The sequence below is a fragment of the Artibeus jamaicensis genome, unplaced genomic scaffold (genome assembly GCF_021234435.1).
Source record: "Artibeus jamaicensis isolate MK-2021 breed Jamaican fruit bat unplaced genomic scaffold, CSHL_Jam_final contig_3214, whole genome shotgun sequence".
Taxonomy (NCBI): Eukaryota; Metazoa; Chordata; class Mammalia; order Chiroptera; family Phyllostomidae; genus Artibeus; species Artibeus jamaicensis.
Window position 1 is genome coordinate 1,179,432 of NW_026521760.1, and position 15,840 is coordinate 1,195,271.

The 15,840-nt window shown below is 35.3% G+C and overlaps 1 protein-coding gene across 4 annotated transcripts in view; it reads right to left on the reverse strand.

Moving 5' to 3' along the window:
• Positions 1-15,840, reverse strand: part of KIAA0825 (KIAA0825 ortholog) — a 412,101-nt gene that overhangs the window by 385,615 nt on the left and 10,646 nt on the right. The window contains exon 2 of one of the 4 annotated variants that reach the window (XM_053663574.1): positions 3,167-3,318. The exons of the other annotated variants lie outside the window; for them this stretch is intronic. The gene's annotated coding sequence lies outside the window, so the exon portion shown is untranslated. The remainder of the gene's footprint in view (positions 1-3,166; positions 3,319-15,840) is intronic. 4 annotated transcript variants of the gene reach the window in all.

A 15,840-nucleotide genomic window follows, 5' to 3' on the forward strand; every position in this document is an offset into this window, starting at 1 on the left:
TTTGTTTTAAAAGATACTTAATTCTGTTTATAAGGGCAGGCTAGCACAGTGACTTAGAGGTGTGTTTCCCAAACTTTAAGCTACCAATAACCTAGAAATCTTGTTTAAAATGTAAGTCTTCAGTAGGCCTAGGTTGGGACCTGAGATTCTAAATCTCGAACAATTCCCAGGTAATAGCTGCTGGCCTGGAGACCATTACTTAGAGCAGTGAGGGCTTCGAGTATGAACTCTGGGGTTACACTACTTGTGTCTGAATCCCAGCTTCATTATTTTATTAGTTTTGTAACATTCTCTTCATGTGCCTGCATAGCATCTATGAAATAGTGAGGTCATTAAAAGGCTGTTAGGAGGATTACATGAACTAATCCATGGAGTGTATTAGATCAGTTGCTGGCATATAGAAAGTACTCAATACACATTATACCTTACTATTACAGAAAATTATTAAAAGCTTTTATTGTACCCTGTTAGCCATTTACAGAATTGACTGATGTAACAGAAACAACACACAAAATTTCATCATTCTTTTCCAGGCAGTCACTAGAACATGACTGTTCATTGAAGGACATTAAATATATAAGTTAGAATAACAACCCAGCTTCACTAAATAAGAAAATATGAAACTGCTCTAATTTGCAAGAAGTTGGGTTGGCCTATAATGTTTACGGTGAATATTTTAATTTCTCTCTCAGAAAAAAATTTTATACTGCACATGTACCCTGAGTTATAATTCATTTATTTGAATATTCTCCTCTGAATTTAGAAAGTTTCCTCTGAATTTTTGGTTAGAAATCTTATTTTTGTCAAATAGAAATCTGAACTAGTATTAGTATAGACAATAATAATGATTTTAAAAATTTGTTCAAACAAAGGCACTAGTGCAGAGAGAGTTTGGAAAACTTAGCTAAAACCTTCACACACAAGTGTATACATTTTCCAACCACTACACAATAAAGTATGATTACCTCTTATTGTTGAGGACGGGGGCTCAGAAAGAACACTACTTGTTAGAATTTTGATAATTTAATACTGATGAGATATGGGAGGACCCAGGGGGTAGGAAAAGTAAAGTTAGGGCTGGGAATGAAAACAAAATTCCACAGCGCTGTTCTAAATGAAAACTGTTAGAAATTTCTCGAATTCAACACTGTTTGAAAAATAAAGATACACACACATGTGTATGTGTAAGAGATAGGAGATGAAGTACACTAGGAAACAAAGATTATTGATGTTTGCCCAGTCATGGACAAAAAGCAGGAAGAATAAAATCTGGTGGTTCAATCAAGGAGGAGATGAGCTATGGAAGTGTTTTGGGTTGGTCAGTATCATCATGAGTCAGCAGGATAAGATCAATAAACAATTTGCTTCTCTTTTCATCTCTTATTTCTCTAATGCAGATGCTGAAAAAAGACAACTGTGTGATAGATTCTGATGTTCATTTCTCTAAATTAAAACTACATTCAGCATAGGCAATGTAGACGTGCTCTGGCAGATCATGACAGATAAGAATCAAAAAAGGACAGGAATTTGGGTAAGTAGATTATTATCCCCCTCCTCTCTTCCCTTTCTTTCTTTCCCTCCAGAATACTCCTGGGCTGCTCCTTTGATGTCTGGTGTGGCAGCTAAAAAACTCATTCCACAAGTAACAAGTGTTACTTACTTTAGAGAGCAAGATTTTATTTTCAGAAATCTGCACAACAGTGTGTTATAAAAATGTCTGCCATACGAAATTTGTTAAGGCATGGTTTACCCATACTCAAGTACACTGAATAAGAAATCTTCAAATGAAATAATTATCAAGTTTAACTCATAACTTTGGTGAAAAAAATAGCAATTGTGGGAACTGTGATTCTTAACATCTACAGATGTTAAGAGTATGAACTACCAAGATCTACAGAGGTGATAACCACCAAGATCAAATGGTTAGCCTTAATGGTGCAAGAATAATAGAGTGTGAACTGAATTATACCAACATCATGCCTTGCTATTTGGGTTTATATTAGCCTGAATCAAATTTCTGAAAAACAGAAATTCACTAAATGCCTCAGCTAACTTTTTCCACTTACAAGGCAGGTATTAGCTGTCTTTCAACGCCAGAGAAGCAAGGAATTCCTCTTCAGTGTGACCTATTTATGCCTCTTAGATTTAACATATGCATTTTTTAATGACCCCAAACCAAAGGAAATGTGGAAACCTATTTGAAAAAGCTGACATTAAGGTTGTGACACCAACCAAAACAACAAGAAAATTTAAAGTTAAACTGACACACAATCCCCAAATCAGCCCGTTACACTCCTAATTTAAAAACAGTTACTATGTGAAATTGTGATGGCATGTCAGCTTCTGCTTTGAAACTCCTGAATATTGTCATTTGGTGTTTGTGTCACAACCTCAGTATTTTTTAAATATCTATTATTTAAAAAATATCTTTGAATTGAAGATACTCGTAAAGCTTTGAAGAAGCCAACCTCAAAGCACTCGATTCCTAGAGTGCCACTTGTATCAGAAGTGGTGCATAAAACATTCTGTTGATAAATCTAATTCATTAAAAGGTGAGATGGATGCATTTTAAAATAACTGGCTGGCATCATTATCTGCAGTGCCTTTTATAAATTATTCCTCTTTCCCTTTTGACTGAACTTGTCACAGTTCCCTCTCAGGGTCTGAGTGTTATGCCATATAGTCAATGCTTTCAACATGTTTAGACAAGTCATAAGTTAAACAAGCAATCGTACTTTATTTTCTAGAAATGAGAAAGGGTTGCAGAAATAGTTACAGGTTATTTCAATCAATTCATTGATTTTTAACTAAAGACATGCAAAGATAGTTAGTGGTGGTTTCATCTCACACAAAGGATTTAAAAATAAAACTATACTGTTGGGGTAAAGGAAGACTGTCTGAGAAAGAAACAAAGAAAACAAAGAGACACGCTGGCAGCCCTGCTGCACTGTTGTACAGACTTAGTTTAAAATTGAATTGTGCTTCCCCTGACACGGGAGATCAGGTACATCATGAGGCTGACAGCTGGCTAGCAAGCTAACTTCCTAAGGGAAAATGTGAACTGCATTTCTGTTAGAGGCCAAAGGAATAGAACTGCAGAAGCCTTCAAGGAAATGAAGTTGGCAGAGTACAAATTATTCAGAATATGAAGGAAAACATTTCTTACCTAATTTTGTTTCAGAAGATGCTAAGAATGAGCTGGTCTTCTAATCCTAAGTAGGTGGAAAATTATTTCCTTCCGATTTGTCAGGTAAAAGCTGCCCTTTCTTTAGGATTTTTGGCAGAGCATGTTTTTTTCCCAAAATATACAAAATGCACCTATAAAATAATTAGATAAAACTTTATTACTGTCACAATAGAGGGGTCACAGTTACAACATTAGTTCTCCACATCGGTAGTGGCAGTACTCTCATTAGGTTATGACATGCGGCCTCAATCCAAGAGAGGCTGAAGATACAAAAAGACACGCTTCCGTTGGAGTACCTTAGAAAAGCTTATTAACAAGATGATCCACAGCTTACAAGCACATGGGTAACAAAGGCTCCTAGAAAAAGAAATATTCAAACATTTTCATTGATTTTTCAAATGTTTCTAGAGAAATGCAGGTCACAGAGAACAAGGGAGTGCTGCACAATATAGAGCAAGCAGTTAGTTGACCCGTAACAGTGTATTAAAACCATCCTCTGCCCACTCTTCTGGGTTAAAACAGATCTGACTCAACTGATCTGGGGCTGAGGCCTGAGATTCTGTATTTCTAACAAGCTCCCAGGTAATGCTACCAATGCTGTGGGTGGGTCCACAGGACACACTTTCTCTAGTGAGTTTCCACCAGTCTGTTTCTCCTTCCCTGCACCAAAGTACACTGCTGTTATTTTTAGCTATTGACCCTTTGTCTTTCCATATAATTTTAGAATCCTTTGTCAAGTATTTTCTCTTTTCCATCAATATAGGCACAAATTTGACTGAGATTTCACTAATTAAGAATCCATAAAACGTTGACTTTTACAAGTCATGCATATTTTATATCCTTCTACTTACTGAGGTCCTACTGACTACATGACAATGCTTCCCTGTCTTCCCCATGGGAGTTTTGTGCGTCTCGTTATGTTAGATGTTTTCCTATGTATCTCATATTTTGAATGTTAGTTTAAATAGTATCTCTCTACTAAAGCTTTTTTCGTTTGTGTTTATAAATATATTTGTATAGTTTTGTCTACTGACGTTTTTATACAGGATATTTGCTAAACTGTCAATTTTTCTGTAGTTTTACATCATGTACAAATAATTAGTTTTGCCTCATTCCCAAAATTATACTTCTTATTCATCTCACCTTACTAAAAGAAAAAACAATGAAGTAATAAATATACCTTCTAATAGAGAAGAACATTTTGTTATCTACAATCAGCCAAAATGATCTTTTGGTTAGGCAGGCCTAGGTTGACCAGAAAACTGATGTGAAGAAGATTCTGTGTTTCTGTTGACATTTATTCATTGTCCTCATATTTTTGGCTTTTCTTTGGTGCCTGACATACACAAGAGCTTGAATGTTACTAACATCTACTATCCCAAGCTGATTTCCAATGTATATTTCATCAGATACAGATAAGAACCCTCATGGACAACTTTTAGCACTTGTGAAATAAATCTGAAGGAAAGCAGAAACAGAGGAATTATTACTACAAGGGATGTGGTTCACTTCCACTTAAGAACTAATGTGGAGGTGCCAATGAGGGGAAGCCATTTTAGAGGTGCAGTCCATAGCCTAACTCCACAGCTAAAATCACAGGGGTTTTTTTTTAAACTCATAAATACCTAAAATTACGTTTCTGGTGACAAGGTCAGTCTGCTCCAGGGTAAACTGTTCTTCCTGAGAGCTCTCCTTCAATCAGCTTGACCAAAGGAAAAAATTAACACCTACTGTTGCACAAACTGTCAATGTTCATTAACACTATTACCTGAGGAAAGGTAAATATACATGATGATGGAATGGTGGAAAGGGTAAAGAAAAAAAGGAGGCATTGACTAAAATAATAACCATTATAGTAATCATAAAAACCCAGTAAACTGTTTCATTAAAAATGAGTTCACAATTGACTACAAACAGTAATTATGAAGAAGTAGGGCAATGTAGAATATGTTTAAATGGAGAAGTAAAAACAGAACTCAAGACAGCAGGTACTCACTTCATCACAACTATTTAAAAATACGTGCACAAGCCCTGGCTGGTGTGGTTCAGTGGATTGAGTGCTGCCAGCCCGCGAACCAAAAGGTCACCACTTCAATTCCCGGTCAGGGCACATATCTGGGTTGAAGGCCAGGTCTCCAGTAGGGTCTCACGAGAGGCAACCACACATAGATGTTTCCCTCTCTTTCTCCCTCCCTTCCCCACTCTCTAAAAATAAATAAATTAAAAATCCTTTAAAAATATGCGCACAAAATTTTTCATTAGAAACATCAATCAGTGTGTATATTTCTCCATCTCCCTCCAGAGATCCCCTTAAAAAGATCATAAAAGTGTATATTGGGGTGGAGGGAGAGGATGTGAACCCATTAACAGTGAAGATAATGAGCAAGCTCCCCCTATAAATTTGTACAAGGTAAGACAGATGTATAAACATTCACAGGAGAAATAGCAGGAAAAGCCAAATTACAGAATGTTTGCGCAGAGCACTGCAATGAAGGGAATAAACCAGATACCCCTGGCAGACGTGTGAAGTAAGAACTGGAGCTAAAATATGCAATCAATTGAAGATTTGTCCAAGAAACACTGAATCTCCCTTCCCTATCTTGTTGTGCAAGCAACTGCTTTCTTTTTATCTGTAGTCAAATATCTGACTGTGAATAAGAAAAAAATAAGTAAACGAGAGAAGTGTTGTGTTTGAGGAAATGAATTGTCTAGAAAAGTAGAAAACAGAGTGTGGATCTGAATGCCCTCAAAAAGAAGTTGGCCTCATTCTGGCCTTTAGTTGACTTCCAGTAAACTAATGATTCCCCACCTAGTCACTCTACAGCAAACCATGTAAGTCAAATCAGTACCATCCAAATATAATTTCCAGGCAGCTTTTTTATTTTTTTCTTTTCCAATATGAATGCACAGCCAAGGACCACTGGGCATTTGAAAAAAATCTTTTTTTTTCACATTTGAGATCAATGTAAAATAAAAATTTACCCCAAAAGAAAACAGAGATAAATCAGTGAATAGAACGTATAAATTTTCATCATCCTGAGAGAATAAAGGAAAAAACTGTATACATCACACAAGACCAAAAACAGGACTTTCGGGTATGGCTGATTGTGATCAGCAAATACCCTTCCAAAAAAGAAACTAAAGAGCTAGACAAAATTGACAAATACAACTATTTTGGTGTTCTAGAAATTGACCAAAGGAATATAACAATTTGAGAAACACTTACACTGGAAAAATTGCTCATCTTTAGGTAAGAACACTAGGGCCCTGTGGCATTCTGGCCTGGAGCTGCTCTATCAATCACAGCTTAGACTGTACAGAGGTCCTTCCAGGGTGGGGAAGATCACAGGACTGGAAATTTCTCTACTGTGGTCAAAGGGTGGTCACCTCTGTTTGAGTGGTAGGTGATGTCTAACTCAGCAGTGTCTTAGTGGAAGTGATAACCTGAGAAGCAGGCAAGCAGGGAGAGCCAAACAGGTCTATTAGTCCAAAATCACTGTCAAAATTGGGGCGAAAATATTCTTGGCTAAGGCTAAGTATGTGCAATGGAGACTAAAGAGAAACAAAACTAGCCACACATTCCTGAGGCTGAACAATCACATGCGTGGAGGAAATGTGAAAGTGTCCAGCAGAAACGCAGAAGCGGGGACACAGCAGGAAGATTAGAGATGACTTACTGACATCAAATGTTTAGGCACAACCACTGCCCAAGAATCGGCTTATCATTTAAGCTACACACAGACAGGGGCAAGTCCCAGAGAACCAAATGTAAAATTCAAAACAAGAATATTAAAATAAAAACCCAGATATACCAGTGGCCATACATTACAAAGGAGATTGATGCCAACGAATTAAGTTTAGCCAAATTACTAAAAAAGAAACCAGCAAATAAACAAATCAACAAGAACAACATTCAGAGATTACAAAATCAAAATCCAGAGCTGCTACTATATATGTTCTAAGATATCCACTTTTTAACAAAAATTATGAGGCATGAAATATGAAAAGAAAACAGTCAACAGCAACATTTTGAGTGTCCTTAGATGTTGGATTTAAACAAAGTCTTTAAAGCAGCTATTATAAATACACTTAAAGAACCAAAGATAACCATATTTAACTGTCTTTAATTTACCAATTCTTCCTACAGGTCATTTTGAATCTGCTCTCAAGGCCCTCTAGTGAATTTTCTTTTTGTATATTGGACTTTTTAACTTCAAAATTTCTACTTTGTTCAAAAATATTGAGAATCTTTTTTTTTATTCATTGTCTTACTTTCCTTTTATTTCTTAACATACACTACTCAATTTGGAAAAACAAAAAAAAAAATTTTTAAAAAATGAGCAAAAACTGCCTTGGCTAGTGTAGCTCAGTGGATTAAGCACGGGCCTTCGAACCAAAGGACTGCACTTAATTTCCAGTCAGGGCACATGCCTGGGTTGAAGGCCAGTTCCTGGCAGGGGACACACAATAGGCAACCATACATCAATGTTTCTCTCCTTCTCTCCTTCCCTTCCCCTCTAAAGAGAAATAAATAAAATCTTTTAAAAAATGAGCAAAAACTCATTGGCATTTGGGACAATCATAACCATATATTAGCATCCCAGAAGGAGACAGAATAACAAGTAGAAAAATATATATACAAAGAAATAAGGGGCAAAAACATACCAAATTAGATGAAAAGCAATAATCTACTCATCAAAGAAGTTCAAAGGACCCCAAGTAGAACAAATATGAAGAGACAGATATCCAGACATAACAATCAAACTATTAAAGGACAAAGACAAAAAAACTAAAAGCAGCAAGAGAAAAGTAACTCATCACATAAAGGTAAAGCATCAATGAAACAATGGAGGCCAGAAGTCAGTGGAATGAAATACTCAAAGTGCTGGAAAAAAAATTGTCCACCAAATATTCTGTATCGAGAATAACTATACTTCAAATTGAAGGCAAAATAAAGCCATCCCTTTTAAAGCTGAAGACAAGATAAAGATTGAGAATTTGTTACTAGCAGAGCAGTCTTTAATAATAAAGGAAACTTTTCAAGCTAAAAGAAAAATAACATCAGATGGTAAAATTGTGGGTTAATGTGAAAGACTGTGAAACATTATTTCATTGATATTTTTTACAAAGGCATAAATTGTATAAAGTTATAAGTATTAAAATACATTATTTAGTTTATAACATGTACAGCTACAATACATATGACAATAGCAGAAAAGGGAGGAAGGAATAGAATTACATTAGAACAAATTTCTACAGTTTGTCACAGGCAAATTGGTATTAACTGGATTGTATTTAGTTGGTTGTGGTAAATTAAAATGTAGCCTGTATTCTCCAGACCAAACACTTAGAAGATAATTTTTTCAAAGGTAAAGTTGCACTAGAAATTAAATGTGCATACATTAAAAATAATTATTTAATACAAAAGAGGGCACTGAAGGTAGAAAACAGAATTAAAAAGCTAGGAGTTATATAAAAATGAACCATAATGGGAAATGTAAGTCTTACCACACCAATAAGCACATTAAAATGTGAACCAGAAGCAGACATTGTCAAACTAGATAAAGAAAGCAAGATCCAATTAAATCAATAGCAAAAATAAATCCTGGAAAACCTCCAACATTTGGAAGTTAAAAAGCACACTTCTAAATAACAATGTCAAAAAAAATCACAAGGGATATTAGAAAATATTTTTTATTGAATGATAGTGAAAATACACACGTCACATTTTATGGGATACATAAAAAGCAGTGTTTAAAAGGACATCTATAATTCCACTTCTACCAGAACAGAATAAAGATCACAAATAGATAACATAACATTGGATCACTAAAAAAAGGAGAGTAACCACATCCAAAGCAAGGAGTAACACAAAAGATTACAGGTGAAACAAGATAGGAAAAAAAATAGAGAAAATAAAATCAAAACCTGGTTCTTTGAAAAGATCAACAAAATAGCAAACCTTTAGCTAGACTGATCAAGAACAACAATATACATATTACCAAAATAATAAAAAAATGCCACAACTGACCATACATAAATTAAAGGATTCTAACACAACACAATGAACAACTTTATAGACATTTTCTTTAGAAAGACATAAATGACTAAAACTGACTTAAGAAATTTGAAAATGGAATAGATAGGTCTATTCCGGGTAAAGAAACAGGTAAAGAAATTGAAATACTAATTCAAAAATTTTCCCATAAGGAAAAGTTACAAGAGCTTCACTGCCGAATTTCATGAAATAATACTAACATTTCACAGTCTCTTTCAGAAAACAAAGGAAAGAAAACTTCCTAACTCATTCAATGACAGTATTACCTCAATAAGAAAGCCAAATAAACACATCACAAGAACATAAAACTGCAGGTTAACTGCCTATATTAAAAAAGAAAGATCTAAAATCAATATGCTAACCTTCACCCTTAAGAAACTAGAAGAAAGAAGGGGAAGCAAAACCCAAAGCAAGCAGAAGAAAGGAAACAACAAATATTAGACTGGGAATAAATAAAAAGGATAGAAAGCCAACAGAAAAAAAGTAATGAAACTAAAGTTGATACTTTGAAAACATGTTCAAATGACAAATCTTTAGCTCAATTAAGGATTGAGCTAAAATTAGGAATGAAAGAGGATACATTATTACTGACTTACAGAAGTAACTATGAAGGGATACTAAAAGCAAATGTATATCATCAAATTTTATAATCTAGATCAAGGGTGTTGAACTCATTCTTACCAGGGGCCACATCAGCCTCACGGTTACCTTCAACGGGCTGAAATAATTTTAGGACTGTACAAATGTAACTACTCTTTAACTGTTAAGGAGTTGAAATTACATTCAGCCCTTTGAAGGCAACTGTGAGGCTGATGGCCCCCAGTGAAAATTAGTTTGACGCCCCTGATCTAGATGAACAAATTCCTAGAAAGACACAAAGTACTGACAAGAGTCAGGAAAATTTTTTAAATATGAGTAGACCTTTAACAAGTAAGCATATTGAATTAATAATTGAAAACTTTCCCACCAACAGAAGCCCAGGGCCAGATGGCTTCACTGGCTGGTGAATTCTACCAGAAACTTAAAGAAGAATGAACACCAATGCTTCACAGATTGTTCCAAAAAAAAAAAAACAGAACAGGAGGGAACACTTCCCAACTCATTCTCTGAGGTCAGTATTACCCTGATCCCAAAATAAGACAAAGACATTACAAGAAAACTGTAGACCAATGTCTCTAGAAATATGGAGGCAACATACTCAAAATATTAGCAAATAAATAAAAGAATTATATACCATGACTAAGTAGAATTTATTCACGATGGTAAAGTTGAACCTACATAGGAAACTGAGTCAATGTAATATACCTTGTTAATACGATAAAGGACAAAAACTACATAATAATCTAAGTATATGCAGAGAAGAATGTGTTAAATTCCAACACCCATTAATGATAAAAGCACTCAAAAAACTAGGAATGGAAGGGAACCTCTTCACCTGATAAAGGACATGGATAAAAACCCACAGCTGAGTTCATACTTAATAGTAAAAGACTGAAAACTTTTCTCTTAAGATTAGGAACAGGACAAGAATGTCTTTTAGCATTTCTAGTTAACATTTTATTGGAAGTTCTAGTCAGGACAACTAGGCAAAAGTAGTACATAGAAGGCATCCAGACTGGAAAGGGAGAAGTAAAAGTATCTACTCATAGATGACAAGATCTTGTATGTAGAAAATCCTAAGGGATTCTAAAACAAAAACCTCAAACTATTGGAGCTAATAAGTACATTAAACAAAGTTTGCAGCATATAAGATTAACAAACAAAAATCAATTATATTTCTATACACTAGCAATTAACAACTTGAAAATAAAATTAGGAAAATAATTTCAGTTACAATAGCACCAAATAAAATAAAATACTCAAGAAAAAATTAACGAAAAACACTGTAAGACCTGTTCACTGCAAACTACAAAACATCTTTGAAAGAAACTGAATTAGACCTAAATAAATGAAAAATCATGCTTATGTATTGAAATATTTACTATTGTTAAAGTGGCAATACTTCCCAAAATAATCTACAGATTCAATGCAATCCCTATCAAAATCCCGCTGCCTATTTTGCAATAATTAACAAATTGACTTTAAAATCCATATGGAAGTACAAGGAACGCAGAATAACCAAGCCATCTTTAAAAAGAACAGCACTAGAGAACTCACATTTCCCACTTTCAAGACTTATCGCAGAGCTACAGTAATCAAGGCTGTGTGACACGGCAGGCATAGGGTGGGCATGTCATCACCGCAATGGAACTCAGAGTCCAGAAACACAGCCGTACGACATCCAACTGATTTCTGGTGAGGGTTTCAAGAAAATTCAATAGGGAAATATTAGCGTTTTTAAGAAATGTTGCTGAGACAACTGGACAGCAACAGGCAGCAAAATGAAGTCAGACTCCATCAAAAGATGTTCAAAAATTGTTTGGTTTGCAGGCCCTCGCTCAATCCACTGAGCTACCCTTTGCAACAACATGGATGGAACTGGAAAGCATTATGCTGAGTGAAATAAGCCAGGTGTTGAAAGGCAAATACCATATGATCTCACCTTCAACAGGAAGCTAAACAACAAAACAAACAAGCAAGCAAAATAAAAACAAAGACACTGAAATAGAGAACAAGGGGACAATGACCAGAGGGGAGAGGGGAGGGAATTTAAGGGGAAAAAAAAGGGGAGAGATTTAGAGGAACAAGTATGAAGGACACAAGGACAATAATAAGGGGGGTGGAAATGGGAGGGAGGTGGGGAGCACAGGGCGGGGTGGGCTGGGATGGGAGAAATAGAAAACTGTACTTGAAAAATAACTAAATAAAAATTTTTTTAAAAGACAAAAAAAAGATGTTCAAAAATTAATTCAGACTTCATCAAGGACCCAAATATAAATGCTAAAATATCTAAAATTCTTAAAAGAAATTATAGGTGTCAATCTTCTTGACTGAGATATATACAAATTGAGAGCACATGAAGTACAACTTCACGGCTCACCAGAATAGCTAAAGATAACAAATAAACAGTAACAAGTGTTGGGGCAGGTATGGAAAAAATGAAGCCCCCAACACTGCTAAACGGAAATGTCTCTCCCCTGCCCTGTCAGTGAAGACATTTCCTTAACAGCACTTTGCATTTTGTAGGTAGTTTTGTGATCTCTCCCACTAAACTGAAAGCACATGAAGACAGTTATTAGGTTTCTTTCCTTCCCTTGCGGATATGATCAGTTAGGGTACTTATCATTCTATGGTATCTGCAATCACTGATTTATTTACCTCTTTCAACCACTAGATTATAATCTTCTTAAAACAGGGACCGTTTCTTCTTTATTTTTGCATCCCAGAAACCCAAACTACCCTTGACACAGAGAAAGTACACAGAAGAGGTTACATAAGAGATCTCAACGTGTGGTACACAAGCTCCCTGGTGGAGCCTCAGTATTCTTTCAGGGGGTTCTCAAGGTCATTATTTTCATAATAAGACATTATATGACATTGAGCCAGACATTCACTAAGTTGACATTTGTACTAAGAGTGCAAAAGCAATGGTGCCCTAGCACAAAGTGCAGTCCCCCAAACTATATTAGTTATATTAGTTTTCTATTGCTGTTGTAAAAAGTTACCACAAATTTATTATCTCACAGTTCTCCCTGTCATAAATCTGAATTGGGTCTCACTAAGCCAAAACCAATGACTGGCAGGGCTGCATTCTTTTCTGGAGGCTCTGAGAAGAATCCACTGCTACCTTGCATTTTCCAGCTTTTAGAAGCTGCTCTCATTCCTTGGATCCTGGCCCACTTCCCCCATTTTCCACCTAGCTATATGGGTGGCGTCCTTTTCACATTGAATCACTCTGAATTCCTCTTCTGTCTTCTACCATTTTTGAGAATCACTATGATTACACTGAACCCATTTGGATAATCCAGGATAAACTATTTTAAGGTAAACTGATCAACAACTTTAATTTTCTTTTCCATATAATGTAACATTCACAGGTGCCAGGAAGTTGAATGTAGGTATCTTTAAGGGGTCATATTTTTTCACTGCCACACAGTTGCAATAAAAAAGAATGCCAGGTGCATTTAACGATCTGACAGTAAAAATTATTAATTCTATTAACCTTTTAGGTATACCACAGATTTTCGCAAAATCAACCAAATTGGACTGTCATTTCAAGGAAAATATTAGTGTTATTAATGATAACATTAGAGCTTTCAAAGCAAATATAAAAACTTTGGAAAATTCATATATTGTCATATGGACAGTTTCCCAGTATTTTAAGATTTTCCTAATGAGACTGCTGCCGATATTAACATGCAATTTTTTGATAATGTATAACAAAATGAATTAAGATTCAAAAGATCAGCATACCTCAATGAGTCATTTTTTCCCATATGGCCTATGCATTGTGACAAAATCATGAGTTTGTAAAGATTCATTCAAAGTTCAAGACAGACCAAGGGATTTTAAAGTAACAGAGCACAAAAAGTTCATTGGTATGATTTCAAAGTCCATATTGTAATTAAACTTTAAGAAGCTATCACTTGTTACTGTTCTGGTGAAAAGGACACTGGAATACTCCTTTCTTTTACAATTACATGCCTGTATGAGGTTGGATTTTGTTTACTTTAACCTAAACATACTGTAACAGACTGAATATAGCAACAAATCTGAATTCAGCTCTCTTCTATTGAGCCGGACATTGAAGAGGTTGCAAAAATATAAAATAATTGTATTCTCCCATTACAATTTTTATTTTGGAAAAAATATATAGTTATTTAAAAAATACTTATGTTACTATGTATGGCTTTATTATTGAATTAAATCTTTTTAAAATAATAAATTTTAATTTATAATAAATAAAACTATAATTATATACATAAAAACTCCCTGAGGTCATCAATAATTTTTAAGTGTAAAGGACTCCGGAAACTGAATGTTTGAGAAGTGCTGAGTTAACTAAATGAGAAAACCCCAGAAAGAGTTTAAGTTACCGGATAAACCTAATCCAAACAATGAGCACAGACAGCCTCAGGATACCAGGGTGCAGCAGGCAACACAAAAACTGAGCCTAAGAAGAGAGTTCTTTTTGTAAATAGACCTTTCTGAAACTCTTCCCCAGTCAAATCTATGAATAGTAGGGGACAGAGGTCACCATTACTAAATTGCTCATAGGCATTTTTAAGGCAGGTATGAATATGTGCTAGAAAATAAAAGAATCATATATATTTTTATTATTAATGAATAAATTATGTGATTTTACACAAAACTTGCATTTTAAAAATGAAAAATATTTGGTGAACTGAAGCCTAAAAATGTAAACAAAATGGGTAAAGAATGTCATAACAATGAAGCACAAAATGATATTCATTGGTATTAGAAAAAATTAAAACCTTATCAATATAATGAGCCTCAAAAAGAACTTCCTTCACTCCTTAGTTAAATCAGGTAAACTCCAGTCTTAAACTGTTGCATTAGCTGTGTTCCTCCCACCCCCACCCCCCAAAATAGACTGTAAATTCAGCACAGCTGCTGAATGCTAGAAACCACCTCCCTCATACTTAATGGTCAGAGTCAAGGAAGAGTTCTTTTCAGTAGATCTTAAAAAAAAAAGTAATGAAAATGACAGGGAAAAAACCCCTATATTAACCAACTGGAAAACAGTAACTGTAAGTAAAGCAAACAAAAAGCCTCTTCTTGAAAATAGGAAGCCTTTTCCTGGAAGCATGATATAAAAGAAAGCTCTAAAGTTGCATTCTTAAGACCTAACTTCTGGTTCAAGTCACATGTTTCAAGTTATCTGGTCAAGTTAAATCACCTCTATAGTCCTCAATTCCTAATGTAAGATAAAGGAAGTTAGTTTAATCTTTTGCTTTAAAATTCAACTGTGATTCACAGTTATAAACATTTTATATCCAAATTCTGAAGCCACACATATCTGAAACAAAAATGCAGGCTCACCAGTCACCAAATTGATGGCGCTGTGACCTGCCATTTGAAAAGCATTGAACTGACTGATCTCCACAATTGCTAATTATTAAAAACAATATAAGGGGGAGAGGACCCAGACAAACAAAACTGTAATATCTAGATCTTTTTAACCAAAGAGGTATCTTTGTTAAGGAAGAAAATGGATATTAACATTACTCAGTTATTTAAGATTGCTGTATTTGGTTCTGGCCAGGATGGAGGCATAGGTAGAAACATTTTGCATCCTTGCACAACCAAAAGAAGGATAACAACCAATTTAAAAACAATAAACCACCAAAAGTGCCAGAAAATCAAATTGCATGGAACTCTGAAAAACAAGGAGTTTATTCAGACTGGTAGGAGGGGCAGAGACTAGAGACCAGCAGCTGAGTGGAGAGGAAGGGTAACAGGTGGTGGGCTGCTCAGACAAGGTGGAGCTGGCTGAACAGGAAACTAAAGCCTCAAAACCTCTATCTGTAAAACACTGCGTGGGTGCAATAGCTGGAGAAAATCCCAATCTCACAGGACAGTTCACTAGAAAGTGGGGCTAGAAAGGAGGGCATAGAATTGTTCCCTCTCTGAACTCTCCCCCGCATACAGTGCCACAATACAGCAAAGAAGGTTGCCTTGCCTGGTTGAATAC